The 23,624-nt window shown below is 45.4% G+C and overlaps 1 protein-coding gene across 10 annotated transcripts in view; it reads right to left on the reverse strand.

The window, feature by feature from the left end:
• AKAP13 (A-kinase anchoring protein 13) overlaps window positions 1-23,624 on the reverse strand; it is a 217,491-nt gene that overhangs the window by 189,850 nt on the left and 4,017 nt on the right. For all 10 annotated transcript variants that reach the window (XM_082768863.1, XM_082768865.1, XM_082768870.1 and 7 more), the window contains exon 2: window positions 8,036-8,090. The gene's annotated coding sequence lies outside the window, so the exon portion shown is untranslated. The remainder of the gene's footprint in view (window positions 1-8,035; window positions 8,091-23,624) is intronic.

Raw genomic sequence — 23,624 nt, forward strand, 5'->3', positions numbered from 1 at the left:
TCCACGCTTAAGAGCATGCACACGCAAATGCCATAATGTTTTGTAATCCTACAGCACTTTTAAAGTGCTCGAAGTGCTTCATAAATATTAATGAAGCAGCAGTACCCACGAATCAGAAGTACAAGGAGGCAATCTCACTTAATGTTTAACTATGATAACTCAGGAAGCAAAAGGTACTCTAAAGTAGCCAGATATCCACATGTCTTTTCCCAGTCCCAAAGAACCCTGGCACAATCCTGCAGTCAAACTGCACGGCAGTGAAAGAAGCCAGTGTTCAGGATTTGAATTCAGGCTCTTTTTTCAGTGTGTGACCTGATGCCTTGCACGCTGCAGGCGTTCCCACTTCAGCTGTCTCCATCAGCCATGCCTTGTTCACCAGCCAGCCCTGATGCAGAGGTCATCTTACCAAAGTTAACACCAACTTTTTATGGTTGTAAATTGGAATTTTGTGCTTGAATTGTCTATATGCCACCCATACCATTATGGTTGCACAAATTCAGCAACTTCATCTTAGAGCTCAGGTTTTACAACACTGATTTCCCTTAGAAATATCTATCTATATATTTAAATCACGTATTAGATCAACTAGACTTGCCAAGTTTCAACAAGCTACTCCACTTTCTCAGCTGCCTAATTTCAAATTCACCTTTACATATAAAAGGAGGCAAAAAGTCATCACTGCAAGTAAGTGAGATGTGATGCTTAACATCAAGGCTTACTCTGAGTACACTTTACAATACCAGCTGAGGGCCAAGAATCATGAATTCACTCCATAACACAGGAGAATCAAGGAAGGAAAAGGAGGAAACCTAGCCAAAACTTGGAAATATGTATACCCCTGATTAATACAAGGCTACTAGGAAAACGCACATGTGAAGTCACACCTTGTTTAATACAGGGTAAAAGCCAAAGTCTACAAGAGCCAAATTGAGCTTATTCTGTGCAGTGGCAGACACTGAAATAGAGCAACATTACTCTTTCAACATTAATAAAACATGTTGTATACAGAGCATTTTTTTCCGTCCTTGAATCCTTGCCAGCTCATAAGCTTTTCATGGGAACGTTGAAATGGATGTCGATCAGAGCCATACCCATATGAGTTTTACATTTTACCACCACTTTGAGGCGAGGGCTTTCCCTCAGCCTCTCTCACATCTGCAAAGCTGTAATTTTTTGAAAAGCCTGATGAGCTAAAGCTCAAAACGCTCTTAGCCTGTGAAGATACATGAATTATGAACTGAAGTCAGGCCTTGAAAGCACTATGAACTCCTCCACCCGCCAAACCGAAGTTCCTTGGAGGTAAAATTTTATATTTTCTATAATGAAAAACACTAGCTACTTGGTAAATAAAGTCAGAGGTCACCTTATTACCCAAAACACCACATTCTCTTTCTCCTCCCTCCCCATGTTCATCAGCATCTGCCTTTTCCAAGCCCTAAGCTTAATTTTTCATAAAGTTAACACTGATTCACAGAAATACAGTGAGCTTGGAAGTGCTGGCATCCAGACAAGTGCTTGATCATTTTGTTGTTGAATCTAATGGGATATTTTGAACTTAAACAGAGTTGAAAAACTTTATAAAGACAAAGGGGCTTCTTGTTTTCCTTTCTAGTACACCAATCAAATACAACAGACTAGCATGGAAACTTCTCTACAGTGTTAGGATCTGGGAACTACTCCCACCCTCTAGTCCTCTACAAGACTTTTTGCAGCATGCTATCTGCTACTTTACCCTTTCTAGTTTAAAGGTTTTGATTTGGACTCAAGCTGTATAAAGCCAACTGGGGTGTCAAAGTTCTGCTGCAATATACGTGTACATTATATATATCCATCCCATCACTGACAAAAATTTTAAGAGGTATGAACTTGGTGGACAACACCTTAACTTCAATAAAGGGGGCAAAAAGTGAACAGCCTACATCCAAGTAGGTCCGTCTCTCAGGTCCCTAGGCTGGGAACATCAGTGCTTTTGTATACCATCCTTGTTTATGTTTATTTAAATAATGACAAATATTAGTTTTAAATTTATATTCATTGCCTTATAAGATGTTTCCAATCCTATCAGGATAAAAAGCTTATACTAAACAAAACAGTTTGTTTATACTACTGGTACAGCTAATAGGAAATACTTAGAATCCCACATGTTCAAAGCAGGACACAAAGCACAGCCTCTCTCGCTGCAAAGGGCTGCTGTCTCTGGCTACCCAGGGGCCAGAAGGGCCACATGCAGGTCACAAGGCTTGCAAACTCAAATTGAGAGAAGCTGCTTTGCAGAACTATGGAGTCCACCGAAAAAGTCACATCCACACCGAAGCCTGCAGAGAAAAAGCAAAACAAAACCAAAAAAACCTACCCCACGCTTTGGCAAGGGTGTAATGGCTAGAAACGTGGGAGAATTAAGGAAGGAAAAAAGGAGGAAAGCTAGCCAGAACCCAGAAATACATACGCTCTTGGTTAATACCAGGCTACTATGAGCAAGCAGATGTGAAGTTACGCCTTGTTTCATTCAGGGCTAAAGCAAAGGACTACATCAGGCAATCAAGCTCACTTGGTGCAAAGAGAAACACTGAAATAAGAGTTTAAAGACAGCAGGATGACCACCTCAAGTCGTTCCATATATTTGGTATTCACCACTCCCTTAATTAAGCAAAGGCCAAAACAAGGATATTTATTCTGCTACTCCTATTGTTCCTCTACATCTACAAACACGTAGAAGTCAAAGGTTTAGTAACTGTGCTTAGATGCAAGTTGATTTCTGGCAGACTCAGCTGAGTGGGACCTACAAAAACTAGCAGGAAAATGTTGGGATTTTTACATGTTGGATCATTGTAAAGTAAATTTTCAGGTGCGGATAGATAAAAAAAATAATTTTTCTATAAAACACTGTATCTGTTATCAATAAGTGCTGCCATCGATAGCTACTCATCAAAACCTGTCAGGGCACAGCACATCCTTACGTACCAGAGCAGGAGGAGAGGTCGCTTGCAGTACGCAGCCAGACACAAAGGGACGAGTTGCACAGGTACCACAGCTTACCTCAACAGTCCCAACAGAGCAATAGAAAAGGATGTTCAAGAAAGCTGAAAATGAGTTTTAATGCTACCTTAAAATAATCGCTCATGCACAAACCAGTTACTGATGTAGGCACTCGAGAACAGAGCAAAGACAGAGCGTTGGCCTTCAAAACATCCTGCGCTCTCTGTCCTTTTGAAGCACATTAAGTATATGTTTCTATAAAGGCATTTCTGTGTATGCAGGCCCTGTATTTTGCCTCATACTGATTTTGTACTCTGGATCAGGATCACACTCACACTCTGTGCAAAAACAAGCAGAGCAAAGCTCTCCCTACAGCCAATGCTCTCCTCTGTGCTAGGACCACAAACAGAAATTGCATGAAAGAAATACTTAAAATCATGCAGACATTGAGAAATTTCCTCCACACATTTTACACGCCCTCTTGCCTAGTGACAGAGCCAACTCTCCTCTCTACCTATAAAGTGCAAAAGTATTTCCCCAGTTTGTAGATGAACGACAGCAAGTCAGTTTTTGAAGGGGGAAGGAGGAGAAAGGCAGCACTCAAAAACTCCAAGGATTATTTACGAATAAGCTGGAGCCCTATAAACTTGGCTATTGAAGAAAGATAATCTGCTCTAGCTTATGCCAAGTGGGTCAGACAGAGGAAGAATCTCAGCGATCTTCAAAGTCAAAGCAGATGGGGAAGTGAATAAGTGCCTATGTGAGCAAAGAGGAAACAAGCTTCTGTTCATTTTAGCTTGTTCCAGAGGTTCAGTTTTCTATGCACCGTCAAAAAAGGCAATCATTTAACTGACACGAATAGAAAAAGCTCACTTCTGTAACAAATACTGGGAGAACTGCACAGTAGTTTCTTAATTATTGCTATCTGTGCAAAAAAAAATCCCAGTGTCTGCAGATTGAGAACATTGCCCAGCTGGGCAGTTGGAAGACAGGTAAAGTGGGGGAGACATGCTAAGAGGCAGAGGCTCTGAGAAATGCTCTTTCCTTTGTGGAAGAGGCAAAATTTCTCTTAGAATTAACACGGAAGCTTCAATATCATTGATATAAATATTTATGTGGCTGTAAAGTGAGCTACAATTAAAGCATTTTAAAAAAAAATTAACACATTAGCTTATAGCCATTTTTTCCCCTTTGAAATAAAAAAAGAAAGAAAAGCAACAGTCCACACATGCCACAGAAAGAACATACATTGCATTCCTTAAGAAGCTCAAGATGACCTCTTGGTCCTTTCTCAGGCTTTACATCGCTAGACAAGATCTGGGCCAAGACCATTTCCATACCCAGGGATGCATCTCTGTCTCAGGCTAACCTCATAATTCAAGTGGTGAAACCTAAAACCAACTAATCTCTCCCATGGTTGTGCTTGTGGGGCTGGGAAACCCTCCATCTGCCTCAGCAAAATAAAAAGACCACTGGATGCAAAATAAACAGCACATTAACCACACAATAGCCCCTCTAGTCAATGTGTTTCATGCCACCCACCAAGGGCAAACAATTTTCTATCAGATCCGTCCCCCCCAAAAAAGATGTTTCATACTTCGAAGAAAGAGAGCTTGTGCAAGCCGACAACATGCAACTTCTTTTGGCTCTGTACCAAGGAAGGACTCCCTTCCTCTCCGCATTCCTCAGAGTTTTGCAAGCTTTCTGGAGTCAGAAGAACCCTGAAGAAGCACAGAAATATAATTTACCACGTTGCTTTTTTACCAGCCACTTTTGAACTGACAGTGCTGCAAACAGTGGAAGAAGAAAGAGTTTTTCGTGGTATAATTTGGTGGGGAGACAGAGAGAGACAAGGGTACACTGAGGAGATGCTGGTCTTCCAAAGAAAACCTCTAAGAGTAACAGGCATCCCTCCTCCACTTATACAGGAGGTGGCTGTGACCTACATCAGAGATTGCACTGGTGTCTCCATGAGTGCATTTTAACCATGACTGCTGCTGGGAGAGCCAGAGCTGGAAAACTGCCAAGAAAACTCCCCAGAAGAGGCACTGAGGGGTTGCACAGCACCACCACACTCCGGATACACATCTTCACTCAGGCAAACTCAAATGATTTTCGGATATTCAGGCTGGCTCGTCTACAGCATGGACAAAACAGGAACAGGGGTATCAATTCCTTGCTCAGCTGTGTGTGTTTATACATCCAGAGATCTGCTAAGATCAGAAGTGCGGTGGGTTTATGCGTAATAGTAAGGGTGGGCACTTCAAAGTGAAGTTTATCATTTTTTCCTATTATCAGTTATGATTGTAAGGCAAAAAGTTAATCATGTGATTTTAAATAACTTCTTACCATGACAGCTACACTTGTTAGCAAAGGTGTCATTCTGATAGCAACTTTACATGCTTTAAGACAAAAATTGAGGATTCACCCATTCCTCTCTCCCCCCTCTAAATAAACAACAACAAATGTTGAACTTGAAGCAGACGCAAAGTTACATTTGCTCTAAGTCAGACTTTTTCCTCTGTGCTTTGGTATAAAAGAAGAAAACAAAAAGTACAAATTAACAGAAACGTCAACTTTTTAATAGCATCTCCACAAAGATTTTTTCTTCTGAACAGCACATGCATTTGACCTAGGTCAACACAGCAGGACAGGGAGCTGAAAAGGGATCACCTGATGAAACCGAAACACCCTCCCTCCGAGCTGCACTGCAGGAATCATAGCCGAGCACCCCGACCACAGCACACACAGTAAGAGCCTTCTCGAACAGCACCCAACCCGTGTCAGCACTGCAGCACTCGTGCAAAACTCAATTAAAATAAAGGAGTGATGATCCTTCGGAAAGCGTAGGGCTTCACCAGGCTTCCACTGCACCAAACAAAGACCATCTGAGATATTAAAACTGCTACAAGAAAAAATTATTAAATCAAAAGGAGGAAAACAGTGTCAGCATCATGCGCATTTCGTTGCTGAATAATGACAGTGTTTACCTTTCTGGCATAAAACATTACTGCTCTGGACCCGACTTTAAAGCACAGTACACGACAGAATTAATTACGTCCTTTCCTCTTAACTACCATTCCCCAGGTTATTTATTAGCCAGCTCTGCATATATTCATAGATGTGTCTAATATACAAAGTTAAAAGGCTCTGCTCCTCAGCTGGCTTCAGAACCGCTGCCCAAACGCCTGCCTGCTTGGCGCAGCCTGCTCCTCAGGGCTGCGGCATCAACACAGCCCCAGGCTGCAGCTGGGTCACCCCCAGGCTGCCTGGTAGAAGCCACAGGCAGGTGGAGGAGACACAAAGGAACCACAAACAGGCTGCAACGGGCACATGTGTCCATGTCCTAGGAGTGAGGTGTTGCTAGATCCCCATGCACACCCTCCCGGCCCCAAGCAAGCAGTGGTGCTGATGAAATAAGTCAGAAACCAGGAGTTTTCCTGCACGGACACCTTCCCCACACAGAAGGAACACTGGGCTTGCTGCACCCTCCTTATTCTGACAGCAATGTGAGCAGCAGGGCCGTGGCATGAAGGTCAGGAGCTGCTGCTCCTGCATGCAGAGGAGCGGGGCCAGTCCTGAGCACAGAACACGGCTCTGAAGTAAGAGCCCACCCTTCCTGCTGGTGGGCTTTTGAAAGAGTTTCACCTCACCCTTCACCTTCCTGCAAGATCAAATCCAAGGTGCAAAGAGCACATGAGGAGACGAGCTATTTCAGACGTGCACAGCTCTGCCGAGGTATTTTCTGAGAACTGGAGAAACATGCAGGATGCTGGCATGGCCAGCAGCAGCCAGGTCGTACAGCCCATTCCTGCCTGCAGCTCATCAGCCGCCTGGCAGAGCACCCAGCAGGACTGCAGGGCCCACCTTAGTGCAGACCCCGCAGCTGGGAGGCCACCAGCCAGGGTCTGTGCATCTCTGGAGAAGGCAAAAGCCACGCCACGTGAGGCTCCACGAGTTCCTGGCACAGGAACAGCAAACAGATCCATTCGGGAAACTTAGCTAAATGGAAAACAGAGGGGAATCCAAGAGCCTCGCTGGAGTTTTCCCTTTTGCTAAACCAAGTTTTGTAGAGGAACAAACACCAGGGAGAAGCAGACTGAAGCACGCTCCTGATTTAGGACTGGATTAACTTCACTGAGGTCCGTGATCTCGAGGGGCCAAGGCCAGCAGCTTACAGGCTGAGCAGCCACTGGACACAGATCAAAAGGGAGAGAGGGTGGGTACAGCCAGGGGCCCGGCGGCACAGAACATTGAGAAAGGAAAACTTTTTCACAGACCCTTCTGTATTAGTTAGCACAGATGCTAGGATGCTCTACTCCCATCTCAGTGCTGCCGTCACCATTTGGCCTCCAACAAGCAACTCCAGCTAGGACACCAAAGAAGCTGTGTATCTGTAAGTGAACTTGTTGCCTTGCGTCAGGGAGCAACCAAATCCTCTCTCCATCACAAAGGAAGGAAAAAACAGTGCATTTTGGCACAGCAGCACACTGTTGGCCCTTCCACGCATCATGCAGACCACTGCTGGGCTATTTAACAGCACAGGAGCAAGATTTCCAAGGGTATTCAGGAAAACACATCTCAAGATTTCTGTGATTTGTCCTCACCATCAAAAACTGCTGCCTAGAACTATCGAGGGAACTGAAAGGGATGGAGGATAGGCGACTGCAGATCTGGAAATACTAAGACTTCAGTTTCCTAAGAAAATGACGTTAAGAAATACCAGTAAAACAAGTTGGCTTCCAAAAAAAGAGGGAAACTCTTAAAACACAAACTTTTATAAATAGATAAGATGATGCAGTAATATGCAGATGAAAGCTGTATTTCATTATTCTGCACCATGTCCACTTCATTTGATTAAATTAATAAATGAGGTCCTTATGTCATACTACAGGCATTACCCTACTTTTGTTTACTACATCTTTCTAGCCCTAACCACAGCACATGCAGTGCAGCTGGCTGGCAGCTTACAATTACAACACAACATGCAGAAGTAGTTAGATAGGGGAAGTGATTCTAAAAAAGGCCCACAAAAAAAAAAAAGTCTTGCTTCACTTACCTAAGCAAAGTTGTCATTTGAGAGTCTTCCAGTACTAAAATCCAAGAAAACGGGTCTGAAACAACAGAGAAAAGTGCAAAATTTTAGTAAGCAGGCTAAAGCTCTCATTTACTTTTTTTCCTTGGGACATGAAGTCAGAGATATAAAGGAAAAAGGAGTACATTCACTACATCACGCTGCATTTCAGACAGTAATTTGTAAGCAAAAGGTGCTAATCAGGCAGCAAACATATCAGAAACAACACGACAGATTTTCCACAGGTGCTGCCAGTATTATACCAACGCAGCTCCTCAAATGTCAGTCATGTTGGATTGTGTTAAAACTGGTGTTATCTGGCAGACGAGCTGGGGATAAGGCAATTAGCCAAGCTGCCCCATTTAGATTTTTGGTCATTTGTTCCTCTGTTTGTTGCGTGTTGCTGGATGCCCAGGCTGTGGGGTGGGAAGCCGGGAGGCATCCCCCACCCTCATAGGGCTGAAGGTGGCAGGAACCAAAAGTATGGCTCATTAAAAATATCCAAACAATGCCGGGGCTTAATTGCAAAAGCCTGAGGGCAGCACGGCACAGACCAATGTGAAGAAAGCTGCGATGCTCAAGAATTTACCCTGGGCATAAAAATTAAAAGGCTCGGAAGCGGAGGGCAGTGGGAGCATGTGGGCACTACCAGGTCCCCCCGCACTCACTGCTGCACAAAAATCCACTCAAGGCTTCTTCAGACTCATGAACTCAGACTTAAAAAACAAAGCAAAAAAAAAAGCCTAGCTGAATATGGATGACTACAGGCCTCCAAATCAAAGAGGGAGTTGATGACTATTTAAGACGAAGAAGTCTTTGCTTGTTCCAAGATTAAAAACTTATAATTCTGGCCCCGGCTGAAGCACCATCATTCACCAATCTGGTACAATTTCGTCGGGCTGATCCCGCGCTCAGACAGACAGGCCATTATCAAGAGTTCCTCTATTCATTTCGCTTCCTGTTAGCTAGTGAAAGCCCCTTTTATATGTGCTCCTAGAGAGGCTGTTAAAGTCAGGGAAGACTTTCCGATGCAGAAGATAAGGTAGTTGGATTTATTCAGGAGAGGAGGAAGGGAAGCTGTGCGGGCTGATCACAGCTGCTCCAAAGCAAGAAAAGTAGAGGTTTGCAGGAGGGAGATGGAAGACTATGGATTTCTTATTAATAAGCATTATACCAAGAGCATTGCTGTTAGGGTTAGGTATTACCTCTCCTGATATTCAACTACAGGATCAGGATTTTGTTTTGTTTAAAGTTAGCATCACCAAGCATGCACGTAGATGAATAAATCAAAAAAAAAAAAAAAAATACGTGGACAAGGGAGAACAGGATATTTTTAACAGATTGAGCAAATAAAAAAAAAATAAATTAAATTCAAACAATTCCCAAGACCGATAGGATAAACTAGCCAGAGTTGGAAGGAAGACACTGTCTAGGAAATGCTCTCCAGATTAAGACAGTTCATGTGCAATTTTCAGGGTCAGGTCCTGTTCTCATTGCAGACATGAGCGCTCAGACTTCAGCGGAGCAGGATGGTGATTTCCACATTACTTAACATGTGTCAGCAATTTTAAACAGTTGCTTTGCAGATTCTCAGAGCTAACCAAACAAACCCCACCACTGAGAGCCTGGTATAGTACTTGGCTGATGAAAAGCTGCCTGGAAACTCTATCAAGATGCTGAAAAACATTCTCCCTATTAATGTTCAAACAATCCGGTACAGTTACAATTGTTTTAAAACGTAAAAAGATGGAAAAGCAAACAAAAAACACATTTCTTAAGTTTTGAAAGGTCAAGCCAAAGAAGCAAACCTCAACCAAAAGTCAGGGCTAACAATGATGGTTGCAGGGGCAAAGCCTGCCTCTTCCTTCCCCTCTCCCAGACTATTCTTCTCCAAAATAGCTTGCAAAATAAACAAGAATCAAAACACCCACAGCAGAAAATAGCATGCAGCTTCAGAAGAAACCAGCTCTGCTATCCTTCATTACTCCATTCATTCCAAACGGACGTCGTTAACCATTTTCCCCCAGACAATGTGTTAAATGAAATTAACGCAAGCAAAAATAATGAAATGTTTTATTACACTTCTATATGGGCAGGAAGATGTGAAACACAAGGTGATGTCTTTTGTTTGCTCGTTTTTAAAACAGGCACCGATTTGAATCGGACAGGGAGGGTGTACAAACCTCCAAAAGGCAGCAAGAAGGAATAAGCGTAGCTGGCATGATGCAGAAACCCAGCAGAGATGGTCCACAGGTCCCCACGGGGAGGGTAAGGTAGGCATGTACGTAAAAAGGGACAAGGCTGCCAAATCTCCTCTTGCACGCCAAAGCAAACGGCACGACAATAGTGGGCTCAAAATGCTGTGGTCTCCTTCGGACATCTCTCCTGGTCCCAGCAAAGACCACGTCCACCAGCACTCCTCGCTCCCATCCCCTTCCAGCAAACACCCACCACAAGCAAAAAAAAGAGCCATAACAAAACCTGGAGCTCGTCTTGATCCGTTTTCTCCTTGCAGCTATTATTAACCTCCTACATGACTTCAGCACAAAACATACAGCCCCTGGAGCCTGCTCTGTGCTCAGGTAATTTCTCCAACAGAGCAAAGACGAAGGAGCCAGGCGACGACAGTGGCTTCCAGCCCAGCCACCAGCGGGCTGCTTGTCAGACCTCAGCTGGGGCTCACCCTCCTTGTGCCGGGCCAAGGCACAGATACTGCCTGCTGCAATCACCAACTTCAGTTGCCAAACGCTCAGATTTAGCGGGGATTTCACAAAAAGCTGCCAAATCTCAGATCCCCCTCACAGCAAGTGGGAGTGATGCCGCTTACCCATCTGCAGACACCCTCTGCATCGCAACGTCCGAGGAGCTAATACGCTGTTAGAAATACACAGTGCACAAAAGCAATTGTTCTTATTACTTAATTTGCAGTTTAACACCATTAATAAGGGCGAGTTTATCAAAACACAAAGGGTGTTGCCTATGGTGGGAATGTCGTAATAGCATGACAAGACACAGCCTGCTCGTTCTGCACGTTTTGTAAGATTGTTGGGCCTTTCCTGTCACAAAACAACCCTTGTTGCACCAATATTTAATTAAAAGCAAGAGAAGAAAGTGCACCCAAACCTTCCCATTAGTTTTCAAGTCCAAGGAGTCCAACTCACCAGCAATTTGGAGCTGATGAACCACTGATACTCATCGCATTACAAGGAAATGAAAAGGCGCAGACTAGATGGCTCCTTGGTCACAACAGAAAAAAAAGTCACAATAAGGCCAATGCCCACTGTTACTTATCTGGACGCAGCTAATCTTCCTTCGGGTAAAATATGACTTCTTGCATGTGACAGTTTCAGGAAACCCAAAGACGAACAGCTCGCCTGGGCTCTGATGTGTGACCTGCTGGTATTCTGCAAATCCAAGATTGGTTATTGTCATGTGCTTTGGGGTTTTTCTGGAGAACCCAAACAAACGCTCCTACTTCTAGAGACCAACCTATGGGTTTTTTCCTCCTTTACAGGCCTGGATACGGATGCACGGCTGTCTAATTTCTAGCCTCTGTGCCGTTAACAGTTATACTTGGAATAGCTGTGGCTGAAGGAAGCAGAAGATTTCAACAGCAGCTTCTTTGTCGCTCCAAGGATCTGCTCCACCACACAAGCTTGCAATTCCAATGCTCTTGATATGTTGTGAACACAGACACTTACCAGCAGCTGTGCTCAGCACAACCACCTGCATTTGCCAGTGCACGTTCAGTCTGCTAAAGGGGTCTGGAAGCAAAGCTGAGAGACAAGTCAAAGAAACCCCAAAATCAGAAAGCAAGCCCAGCAGATTCAGCTGAGGCTTCCCAAACTTTGGATGCTCTGGAAGTAAGGACTGTCCCTCTCGCCTGCTGAGAGGAGCTGCAGCACTCGCTCGCTGCTGCCAGGAGGGTGAGAGGGACGCCAAGGCATGCACAGAAGGTTTGTGTGCACACAGAATAAACAGCCTCTGCTAAACTCCTGTAACCAATTACCAACTATTCTCCACAGAGAATACAGCATCTCCTGGCTGCTTACCTAATCCTCAGCCCCTCCTCGAGCTGGTTTTTAATTCCTAAGTCTTCCACTTCGCTTCGGAAGCGGAAGATGAATGAAGCTGGTTCACCAGACATCCTGGCTGAAAGGCAAATAAAGGTGCTGCAGTGGCAGTCAGTGCTGGGCAGTGAGCTAACATCAGGGAGCTGTACCAGCACCAAACACCAGCACAGGTGAGCAGCCCCACTAAACACACCCGAAGGACCCTCAGCAAGGCTTCCCCCAAGTCTTATCCGGGTCTGCATGCCAGGAGCAGACCTGACCCGAAAAACAACTGGGGACTTTCTCTGCTCAGCATCCCAGCACCAAGCTACTCCGTGATGCTAAGCAGATGCATCGTGAACATGCTGCTTCCTCTCATGTAAGGAGGGGAGACGAGGGGAAAAAAAAAAAAAAAAGTCAGAAATAGTACTTATCAGAAAAAAAGCAAATATTTTAAAAAGTACTGCTACTGTTTGTAGAAAGGCCTGGAAAATAGATACAGCTGAAGTTCCCTTAAACACGTGCTCGGTTTTTAAGCTGCATACCAGTCAATCTGACAAATGAGATTGCTCGAACGAAGCCGAGGGTCCCGCGCCCCCTCCCCTTCTCCTAAGTAAGCGAGCGAGAGTTTCTGGCAAAGACACTGGTGTGCGAGATTTTAACATTCCCCCTTTCCATAAACAGTCATACATCAAGCTCTAAAAATTCGCTTCACAGAAACATTTGCGCTAGTAAAACTCAATTATTCTAATACTTGTATGACACATGCAGGAGGGGTGCATAAAAAGGTTATGGTGAGCTCATTTAAGAATTTAAACAAGTGCTTGATAAAAAAGTTTTTGAATTATTCACTCAGCTCCACGATTAAATCAGGCTTCCAAAGGAGCCTTTGAACAACAGCACAGAAGAAGCTGTATTTATAACAGGAGGGCAGCAGTGAAGTTATCGCGGTGTCTCTTGGGGAGAGCCATTCATAATTGCAGAAGTAAGCGCACACTGCCCCACGGGATGGACCAGACACTTGGGGAATTTCAACTTTTCCCTTTCTCAACCATTCTGTTATGTCCCCGGAGCTCTGGGGCCAATGCAGCTGAAGACATCAGTTCATCTCCCAGCGATAAACTTCTACAGCAAGCTCAGGCACAGCTCTGCAACTCTCTGTCCGTGAGCTCCCTGCACACAAACCAAGTTTTCCAAGCCTCCAAGCCCCCTTGCAATACCGACCATTTCTAGAGAGAGGAAAAGCTGGGGACTTCAAGAGAGAGGGCGAGTGGTGCTCCACTTATCTCATCCACATGGCCTTCCCCAATCTGCTTCACTTCTTCCATTCCTTTTTCTTCCGCATCACAGGCTGCTCTCGATAGCTCAGCTCAATGAACGCGAGCCAAGATTTCCTCTCAAAATAACCACTCCAAGACAACTTCAGCAAGGAACATCACCTACAGAAACAGTCCCATATGCTTATCATCCCCTCTCCTGCATCGGTCTGATCCCAAATAAACTCATGGGCCAGTGACACAAGGTCACAAAGCTACAAAAGGCAGGGTGTCATCCTGCTGTGGCCAGAGCAGGCAGGACGAGCCAGCCTCCCACCTTTCTCACGGCATTATTTAAGTGGCAGTATTTCCTTCCCTCCAGCCCTTTCGCTAAGTACTCCAGTTAAGTATTAATGAAGTGCTTTCACACTCTGTCTGTCTGGAGGAGAGGTGGGTGTCACCTAACCAGCCTCTCGAGGACGAACGCACCGCTCCTGTGCTCCTCCAGGACCATCAGGAGAAGGGCTCCTGCAGCTCGTGAGCGAAGGGCAAGTTTGAGGGGGGAGAAGCACGAGCTGAAAACAGCACCTCAACAAATAACACCCAGCCTGGGGACAGCAGCAGGAGACTCACCTGAGCAAAACCAGCAGCACGTCAAACTAATACCACCAGAATTGGCCCCAAAAAGTCTCGAGGAAGGCATCTTGCCGTTTCAGAAGAAATGGGCATCCAGGTGGTTTGGTTTTGGTATTGCAAAGCCAAGCCAGGAGCAGTGCCACCAGCAAAACACTTCCTGAAATCTTTTTGTTGGTGGTTTGGTTTTGGGGAGGGTAGTTTGGGGTATTTTGTTGTTTGTTTTTTTTTTTTCTTCTTAAACTCTTGTGTTCAGTTCTGCTCCCGCACTGTGCTCCAAATACCCCCCACCTCCTCACTCGCGCATTCGTACAGAGCTGGCTATCTGAAGCACTGGTCGTCCTGACTAAGCTAAGACCAAGCACCTGCATCACTGCAAATGTAATTATGGCACAACACCACAGCTATTTGTAGACTTCCTGCTCATCAAATGATATTAGTGTACCTTTGCCTTGAGCGATTACTTACAGTGCTGGAAATCCTGAAGAGACACTAGAGAGACAGCAGCAGCAACCCCCCTGCGTTATGCAATGACTGTGTTAGCTTTGGAATGACTCAGAGGGGAAAACAAAAATCAGAATAATTCTTTGTAAATCTGTCCAACGAAAAGAAGAAAAACTAATTCACTTCAAACTCTGGATTAGCTCACTCCAATTGATACAGGGAGGCGTTTTACACTTCTGCTGAATTGGCAGCTCAAATTCAACTTCAGGCTCCAACGTAGGCTTTAAGTCAAATTCCTAGGCAGAGTACAGCCCTTATTAGCCTGTCTTCACTGTAATTTTAATCCTAGTTAATTCTGGGCATGTAATTTATGTTATGAATAACCCCCTTTTTTTTTTTTTTTTTTTTTTTTTAGAACTGGATATATTGCATGTAGACTTACTCTCTGGCTAGCACAGTTAAGGACTCCCTTAGAGGAATAGTATTTCACATATTGACAGAAAACAAAAAAAAAGAAGTTTTAAAAAACATGCAAAAACATTTTCATAAATGCATCACACCCAGTTGTTTTAATTTAACTACTATGCCCCAAGCCCAAGAAAATCTAGCCGTGCAGTCCTGCTTTAAACAGAAGCGATGCAATAGAAAGATTTTTGACCTTTTATAAAATCCTAACAAGCTTTGAAAGCGCTGCCTACAGTTTACAGGAAGCCTGCAGCACGCACAGCACAAAGTCTGCATTAGAGGCAAAGTTGCCAATGCTACCGCCACACAAAACTCACCCATTTCGGCACCAGCAGCACTGACATCCTGCAGCGGACCCGAGGCTCTGAGCACCAGGTTACTATCTCTCCTAATCGCAAAACATTCGTTACGTGTTTCCTGCATTATTTGCATCACTTCTTGGACTTTTTTTTTAATGCCCACTTAGTAAAAACCAACTGAGATCTCCCACTCGAACTGGAGAAAAAGCACCAAGAGCATTGACAGGGTGGTTTCCTACCCTCCTCTCTGTGCTCGCTGCTATGGTTTCATGTAATTTCCTTCTCTCCCCCAGCCCCGTTCAGGACACGGTTTCATGCACGAGCAGTTCAGTCACCACCGGGCTACAAGCCTGTAGATGAAGGCATCCTTTCAAGCGAAGCCCGTTCAGATAATAGGACTAGGAGAGCCAGACTGCATTTATTTCCACATTTGCCGCATCGGGGCCACGTGAGGGGTTGTGATTTGAGCGTGAAACTCGAGCGGGGAAGCAGGGGTTGGGAGCAGGGCCAGATCCTGCCCGGAGCAGCAGATCTGCTCTCGGGGGTCCCCAGGACAGGTCCCTTGCTCCCCCTCTGCGTTCCCACCTCGCTTCAGACCGGCTCCACACCACCACCTCTCTTTTATCGACTTTATCTGACAAAGAAGGGAAAAAAATCACATTAATCGCTTGCTTTGACCTCTAGGTTTTCCTCCATTTTGTCTGGTTTACACAGGCAAAGGCGAAGGAGAGCTGCTAGGACTCGACAGCACGTAGGGCTCTGCACAGACCCAGGCTCCAGGCGTGCAGCTGCGTGAGCGAAGCGCGAGGCGGAGGGCTCGCAGGCAGATGTTTCCAGTCAAGGATGCTGCCAAGGAGCCGGGAATGCCGGGTTCACTACCTTGGTGTTATTTACATTTCTCAACATCTAGCAATAACCATGCCACGAGCAGTTGAAAAAGGGAAACGCGGAGCAGCAGGGGAGCGTTTCACCACAGCCTTCGCCGAGGGGGAAAGCCAAAAGCCGGTTTTATTCCCATTCGTCAGCTTTGCCTTGTGTCATTTTGCCCTGCGAGCCACCAGGCGCTTTGCAGAGCAGCCTGAACGTGGCTCGTGTCACCTTCTCCTTCTGGCTTCCACAACAAACTGATTTCTTGCCCAGTTTTTCCTCCAGAGTAAGTGTGCTGCAAACCAAATGTTCCTGAGACCAAACCTGGCACACTCTTGGCTTAAAAAAAAAAAAAAATAGAAAAAAGAAAAAAACACCTCAGAGACTGTTGGGAGGGTGCACTTCGGCGGCATTCATCCAACCCTCAATCCTGAGACCCAGCAGGTCTGCGAATTGGCTGCCAGATCCAGCCTGGCAGCTGGAACAGCTCTGCCACGCGCTGCCCTGTCCACCCGAAAACACTGCAGCTTTATGCACAGAGCACGTTTTGACGACGTTCTCAGCCTGTCCCGAGGTGGCCCCAACAGCAAGAGATCGGGAGAGAAAGGGCGATGAGGAAAAAACATTTTTTCACAACAGCTTTATTATCCGCTGCATCCTTTCCGAACCCACAGCAGAGGAGAGAGCAAAAAAAAAGAGTCAACAGAGCCCATTTCTATTAAATCAGTATTTGCACAAGCTTTTAAGGGGTTCTGCGCTTGAAATTTTTAAGCTGCACACTCAGTATCATGTTTCTTTTAAAGCGTCGTGCTGGCGAACACTGCCCAGACAGGGAACCTCTCCTGCAGGGAGCGGGGCTGCCCTCCTGCCACCAAGGCACGCTCCCCTCGCCGAAGCAAACCAGACACTAATGCTATTTATGGATCCCATTGCAGAGCTAGACAGGCTTCCCAGCCACTATTCATCAACGTGCAAAGAGGTTTTACTCCACGGCGGGGAAATCTAAGGGAAAAGAAGTCCACAAATTCTGCCTTATTTCTTTTCAGAAGGCATGCACTGGGAGAGCAGCACAATAATCAAAAGGGAAGAATGAGACCTGCAAATAGAGGTTGATCACAACTTCTTTGGGGACTACGATATTTAAAAAAAATAATGAATGAGTTTCAAAATAAGTAAATAAAATAAGATTTCCTAAAGGATGATTAGAGGAAACCAAGCATCCATGGAAAACACGGCCAGAGGATGTCACTGCCCTGCACCCTGAAGGAAGGCAAGGAGCTTAACTGTAAAATTCCCCTGCCTCACTGAAAAACACCCGAGCTCCCAGAGCCATACAGCAGGACATATACCAGCACTGCTTTTAAATGTTAACACCGCAGAGCCCGCTGACTAGCACTTTGGGGTTTTATTGGGAAGGACAGCTTTGTTCTTACAATCATTTTCATAGAAGCACCTTTGCATTTAAAATGCCAACTGTAAATGCATGTGCTGTTCACAGAAAGCACCCCCGACCAGGTAATTTGATATGCAAGAAGTTTTACAAAGCTCTCAAAGAGCCCAAGGACATTTGCAAGGGTAGATGCAAGTTTAGAATGAGTCTTAGCATATCATCAGCAAAAAACAATTCTATTCTTAGATATTTCCCTTCGGTGTTTCCTGTAATCTTCCCTTTTTTTCCCCTCCTACTCCTTTGAGAAACGAAGTTGTTTGGTTATTAGAAAAAAAAAAAAGCATGGAAGAACCTGTTCTGCAAGGCATATGAACAAAGCAGTATCTTCCAAAAAAAGAAAAGCTCATTCAAAAGTATGTAAATATTAGGGCTGGTAACACAAACAATGAAACCACAGGAAACACAAGAAATTAAGAATAGACTAGGACTTATTTGATTTCTTGGCTGCTGGATGCATCAAAACTTCTCCGGGCTGGCCATATCAGGTTTATTCTCTGGATAACAGAGATGGGAGAGTTGACAAAGAAAGTTTAAAGGGCGAAACAAAATCAGCATCTGGCCTGATCCTTCTTGGGCTCCTTGGCAGGCACGGGCACCAACCACCAGGCAAGCAACTACCCCCAGCACCCGACACGGCACGCACCGGGGGCGAGCCTCCTGCACCCAGCAGTGAATTGCAGCCTTGCTGCAAGGAGAAATTAACAAAACCAGCCACTCGTGCTTCACAGAGCCCTGAACACATCCAGAAATCTGCTCCTGAACGAGGAACGGCTTGCTGATGCTGAAGCAGAGGTGGCAATTAGTTCCCAGTGTGCTCCATGCCACTGCCACTCTGCAACTCCCTCTAGCTTGAAGGGGCACATCCGTAGCCCATCCATGCATTTTCCAGCTCCGGCATATTCCCAAAATCTCTGTTGCTGCTAGACACCTGTGTAACAGCATCCCAGGGCACAGGGAAGCATTATGTACAGGAGAGCAAAACGTTGCTCTGCTGAGCATCACAACCACGCTGCAACAGCTCCCTGCTCTTCATTTCGGCTTCCATCAAGGACTGAAGCAAACCCCATCCCTCATTCTCACGTTATCCAGTGGCTCTGATCCAGCATTAGCTAAGACAGCCAAAAAAAAAAATCCTTACAAAGAAAACAGTTTAGCTCCCTCAAAGCAAACATCAAGTGATGCAGCATTCCTGAAGACAAAACTTAACAAGAGTTGAAGCACGCTTCCTCCAAACGGCCCAAGTTTTCTCTCGGCACTGGAATATCATAAGCCCCAGGCATAAATACACACAGGTATTTAAGCAAACGGTATTGGTATTTCTTTATTAGTATCAGAAGCAGCAATGAGACAGGATTTTTTAGTAAAAGTTGGCAAAGATCACAAATTAATTTCTAGAGGGAGGAAAAAAAATATCTATCTTCCAAGCAGAGCATAAAAGACTTTCTAAATTTACACTCACTGAATGCCCTTTATCATTTTCAGACACTTCAAACACTCACTCGGTTTGTATAACGCAGTGTACAATAACTGGGTGATTGCCATTTATCTACCATCTCAAAGCACACAACAGAGGGAATGGGTCACGCAAGCAGCTTAGCAAAGAAAGGCTGGGAAAGCACACGTTTTGCAGTTTCAGGAAGATATACACATTTTCAAGCATTTTCTTTGCCATAAGCCCCCCATGCTCTTCAGGTAGCTCTGAGGTTTCACTTCAGAGCCTGCTATCAGTGCTCTGAAGCACCAGCATTTTGTATGCCCGCTGCTGGGACAGGATCTCTGATTATTCTCAGGCAGCCTGACGACTTCTGAACTTTGAGATTATAACACAAGAAAGTTACTGAATACTCACATGCAAGTCGATTGGCTAAGAAAAAGCAGCACAAAGTCCTGCCAAAATCCTAGTTAATCTGATAAAGCCAAAACCAGGGAGGTCTTAAGCACTCTTTTCCCCCGTAGTTTAAACAGAGCTAATTCCAGCTGCAGAAGGAAGCACACCGCGTTTTGCGGCACACCTCTTCAGCAGATACTGCATCTGATACCACCTTCAAGCTACTGCCCATGAGGAAGCTGTAAGAGTAAAAAGTAAAATACCCAGAATACAGGAAGATGTGGGACTTAGACATGAATTTCACAGATGGGCAAACGTCGCTTGTAATCCGAATGGAGGAGGGAGAAACAAACTAATGACAAGTCCATGACAGGCAACTGGTTACCTCTCCAGCGCTACTTGGATTTTCCTACATCCAACGCGCTCCACAAACAATTAATCCTCTTAACGTCCATGCAAACATATTTATTATCTGCAGTCATAGCTTGCAAGCTCTTTAAGCAATGAGCTGGTTCTTTTTCTAGCTTAAAACAGGGCTCAGTACAATCAGGACCAAGGCTCTGCCTTAGCTGAGAAACGCCTGCTGAGTTGTATCGTCCCATCGCCCTGCTCCCCCCAGCATTTTCTGGAGACGATGAGCAAGACCCCCACTCAAGCACCCAAACAGGCACTGGCAACCTCCTCAAAAGCCCTCAAACCCTCACCCTCTGTGCTGCACGCACCCTCCTTCAGGTGATGACGACCAGAAGACTCATTCAGAAATTCATCAGTGGCCATGGCCAGCGCGGAGAAGCGGCTCTGAGCTCAGCCCACATTGCACAAGCAGCCGGGCACAGGTCAGTTCTTGAGCCAAAATCCCCAGCGAACACCCCCAGCAGTCCTGCAGACGAGGCATGATTTATGTTCCTGGTGGTGACTGCGCCGCTCAATACAGGAAAACCCACAGCTACCCAACATCTGCAGCAACATTTCGCCTTGCATCACACAAAAGCGTGAAGAGTCACCTGGACCTTGTGAAATGATTGCTTGTTAAACAAGCCTTCCCTTCACAGCAGCGCAGGGAAAGGGGGTTGAAGTCTTCATTTCTCTAGCCAGCCCTCGGTTAAGACAAGCTCCCCTCTTTGCAGCTGCTAGGAGAAGAGAAAGTGTAAACATTTACATTTAATGCAACTAAAGGTTTGCTCACCACCTCGTGTAACGCCGCGCTCGCAGACGATGATCACTCATCGTAAAATGGGTGGAGCAGCCGCAAACCACTCGGCGATGGAAAATCTGACTCCCTTGTCAAGGGAAGCTCCTGCCCGGGCTGCAAACCCCATGGAGACATGCAAAGCGCTGTCGTTACTCCCAGTGTGGGAAGTCTTTCAGCTACGGATGCAAAAACATCTGCTACGTAGCATGTGAACCAGCATATTTTACTTTCATCTCCAGGATCAATATCTGCACTGACTTAAAGAGCTTCAGCTCAGACTGCAGGAACTGTTTTAATCTAGGTCACACAAACTCATTCATCCCCGGTTTGTTTAAAACACAGCACTCCTCAAGCTCAAAGTGCAGAGTTTAAGACGTCCAGTGCCATCAGCGAGGCAGCCTTGTTGCTACACCGCAAGATTTACGAGAGCACAGAACAAACCCAACAGAATTTGTCACGTAAGACCTTAGGTACGCGGCGGCATAAGCCTCACTCCTCAGCTGACTCACCGAGTGATGTGAACCGAGAAAAGGGCAAGCCCCAGTTCTGCTGTGATCTTAGCCGTGGGTTCGACGCTGTATGCACTCAAGCACCAAGAGAAATCGCCCTGTATACCCAACGCATCTTGATATCCCGTCTCCCCTTCCCTCCCCCAAAAAAAGTCACTTCCCCCGTTCTTTAACACCTGCTTCCTCCATCCAAGCATTCATTGTCCAAACGCTATTATGGGACTGAAGGCTCCAGCATCCCAGAGGAAACTCGGGAGGAAAACCAGTCTATAAAATGAGCAGTCTCCATACAAGACCTCGCCATTCACTGCATTAACCCCAGACCTCGGCATTCCCTATTTTTCCCCTTCCTTACTATTGCCTCCAAGGCTCATCCAGGTGCCAAGGCACACGTGCCAGGAAGGCGAGTGTGCCACACGTCCTGGTACCCAGCCCCGCTGCATTTGCACATGAGGAGGGGGCTCAGCCCTGCAGGATGCTCGCAGTTGGCCACAATACCTGCGGAAAGCAGCATCCGCGCGTCACGCAGCCCAGGCGCCTTTGCCCATGGAAAAAAGAGAAAAGGGTGAGTCAGTAGCTGGAGTCTGGAGGCAGCCCGGTTTAAAACAGCTGTTCCATGCCAAAATACTTGTTTGTAATGGTTGTATTAACTGTAGTGCTTGGGCTGATGTAGCAGTTACACCACTGGGGGCAGAGACACGTTGGGAAAGAGACTTACTTTCCCAAGTAACTTTGCCAGAAACCTCAGATACAATTTAGATGAAGCTACAAAGCCCGACACAGGTTTTAACATAACTTACTGCTCCAATCTGCATTAGTCATGGGTGATAAAAAGCACGGAGCCACATGTGGGACTGAAGCACGGCTCGTCAGGTAGTCTCTCACCACCAAGCTCTGAACATCGCCATCCAGTGCCATACACCCTCCTGCTCTACTCCAAGACAATCACAGTACATCGCACACAGCAAGAATAAGTCTCACCAAGGTTCATCTCTTCATTTAAATGAAGTAATTCATCACCTATTTTATTTTCCCTCCCACTCAGAGAAAAAAAAAAAAAAAAAACACACCTGAAGTCACTGCTACAGAAGGAAATCCTTAACTCCTTCAGTTTACCTTTCCCTTTTCACTTTAAACAACAATTTAGGGAAATTTCTGATTGTGTTTTGCAAATGGAAAGTTAAAAGCAGTTTAACAAAAAGACTGAAAACTAGTAGCATTTGTGAGAGGTTGAGCAGACACCTGAATGAAGTTAAAAAAGACAGATTTTTTTGCAGCTGCTCTGGCAAAGGCTAACATTTAGTACAGACTATAAGAAAGTATCACAACCGCTTGAAATTAAGATGTAGGGGATCAGTTGCAAGTACCCGTGCTCATACATTTTAAACAGCATCTCAGAAGTGCAACTACACAGGATCGACCTCACGGACAGGAGCAAGCCATCGCCACCCCACCAGTCCTAGGGAAACTACTGGAAAACTGATGCAAGGACTACCCATGCAAGAAAACTGTGACAGTTCGTTTTTCGCATCTGTTGATTAAAAAAAAATTTAAAAAGACAGAAGAGGCAGGAGGTGCCATATCATACCCTCATACAACGTGCTTAGAATATATTCTGTTTCAAGCCTTCCATACTACATCTGTGGGAGGTGCTGACAGTAGTTTGCGGGGTATTTTTTACTTTAACTTACTCCAAGCCCATGTCCAATATTTGAAAGGCTCCCAAACAGCGCCATGCTTGGACTGTGAGAACTGCATTGCTACTCCAGCAAGGATTTTATTTTTTTCTGTTGCAAACACCACCCAAGAAACCCTTCCACAACCAATTTTTATTTTTTACATCTATATATAGATATGAAAACCTTGTTAGGCTGCATGACCACATAATGACATGGGATCAAGTACAGCTACAACAGAATTAAAGTTTCTTTTCTGCAAGCATCACACTGCAAACTTTTTAAAAACCGTTGACTACTTAAAAGTATTTGTGATTACACCCTCTTCCTCAGGGACTTGTAAGTGTACCTAAAATGGTTATAAAGGAAAAAAAGATGATAAAAATGTCAGGGTTCACTTTGGCAGGGGACATCTCCCTCAGCCTGCCTAGAAGTAATGGCAGTCTTAGGGAACTTTAAAAGGAAACAATTTAACTTCTAACTCACTGGCTTATCTCAGAAACATCTATCTCCTTAGTCATCTTCACATGCTGTAAAACAGGGATGGGCACTGCAGTCAAATGCCTTCTTTGCAATCGGAAAAGCACTTCCAAGGGTGCAGCTCCAGGAGAACCTCCCTGAAGGAAGCACCAGAGCAAGGGCGCATCTCCTGCTGCTGCCCCACCAGGCACAGGGCGACACGACGCAGGCAGGAGGAGCCGTTTGGCTGAGCTTTCCTCCACCAGGGAACTGACCCGAGGTAAGAACTGTACAGAAATAATAAGAATATTAAGTTATTCTTGACTGGAATCAACGCCCCAGTCTGGTTCGTTAAACAGACCCGTAAATACCTGCGTGGCCCGGCCGGGGAGCAGAACAGGCTGCTTACAGCTTCACCACACAAAAGAGCTCATGAAATTGCAG

This window comes from Aythya marila (assembly GCF_965140915.1).
Source record: "Aythya marila genome assembly, chromosome: 11".
Taxonomy (NCBI): Eukaryota; Metazoa; Chordata; class Aves; order Anseriformes; family Anatidae; genus Aythya; species Aythya marila.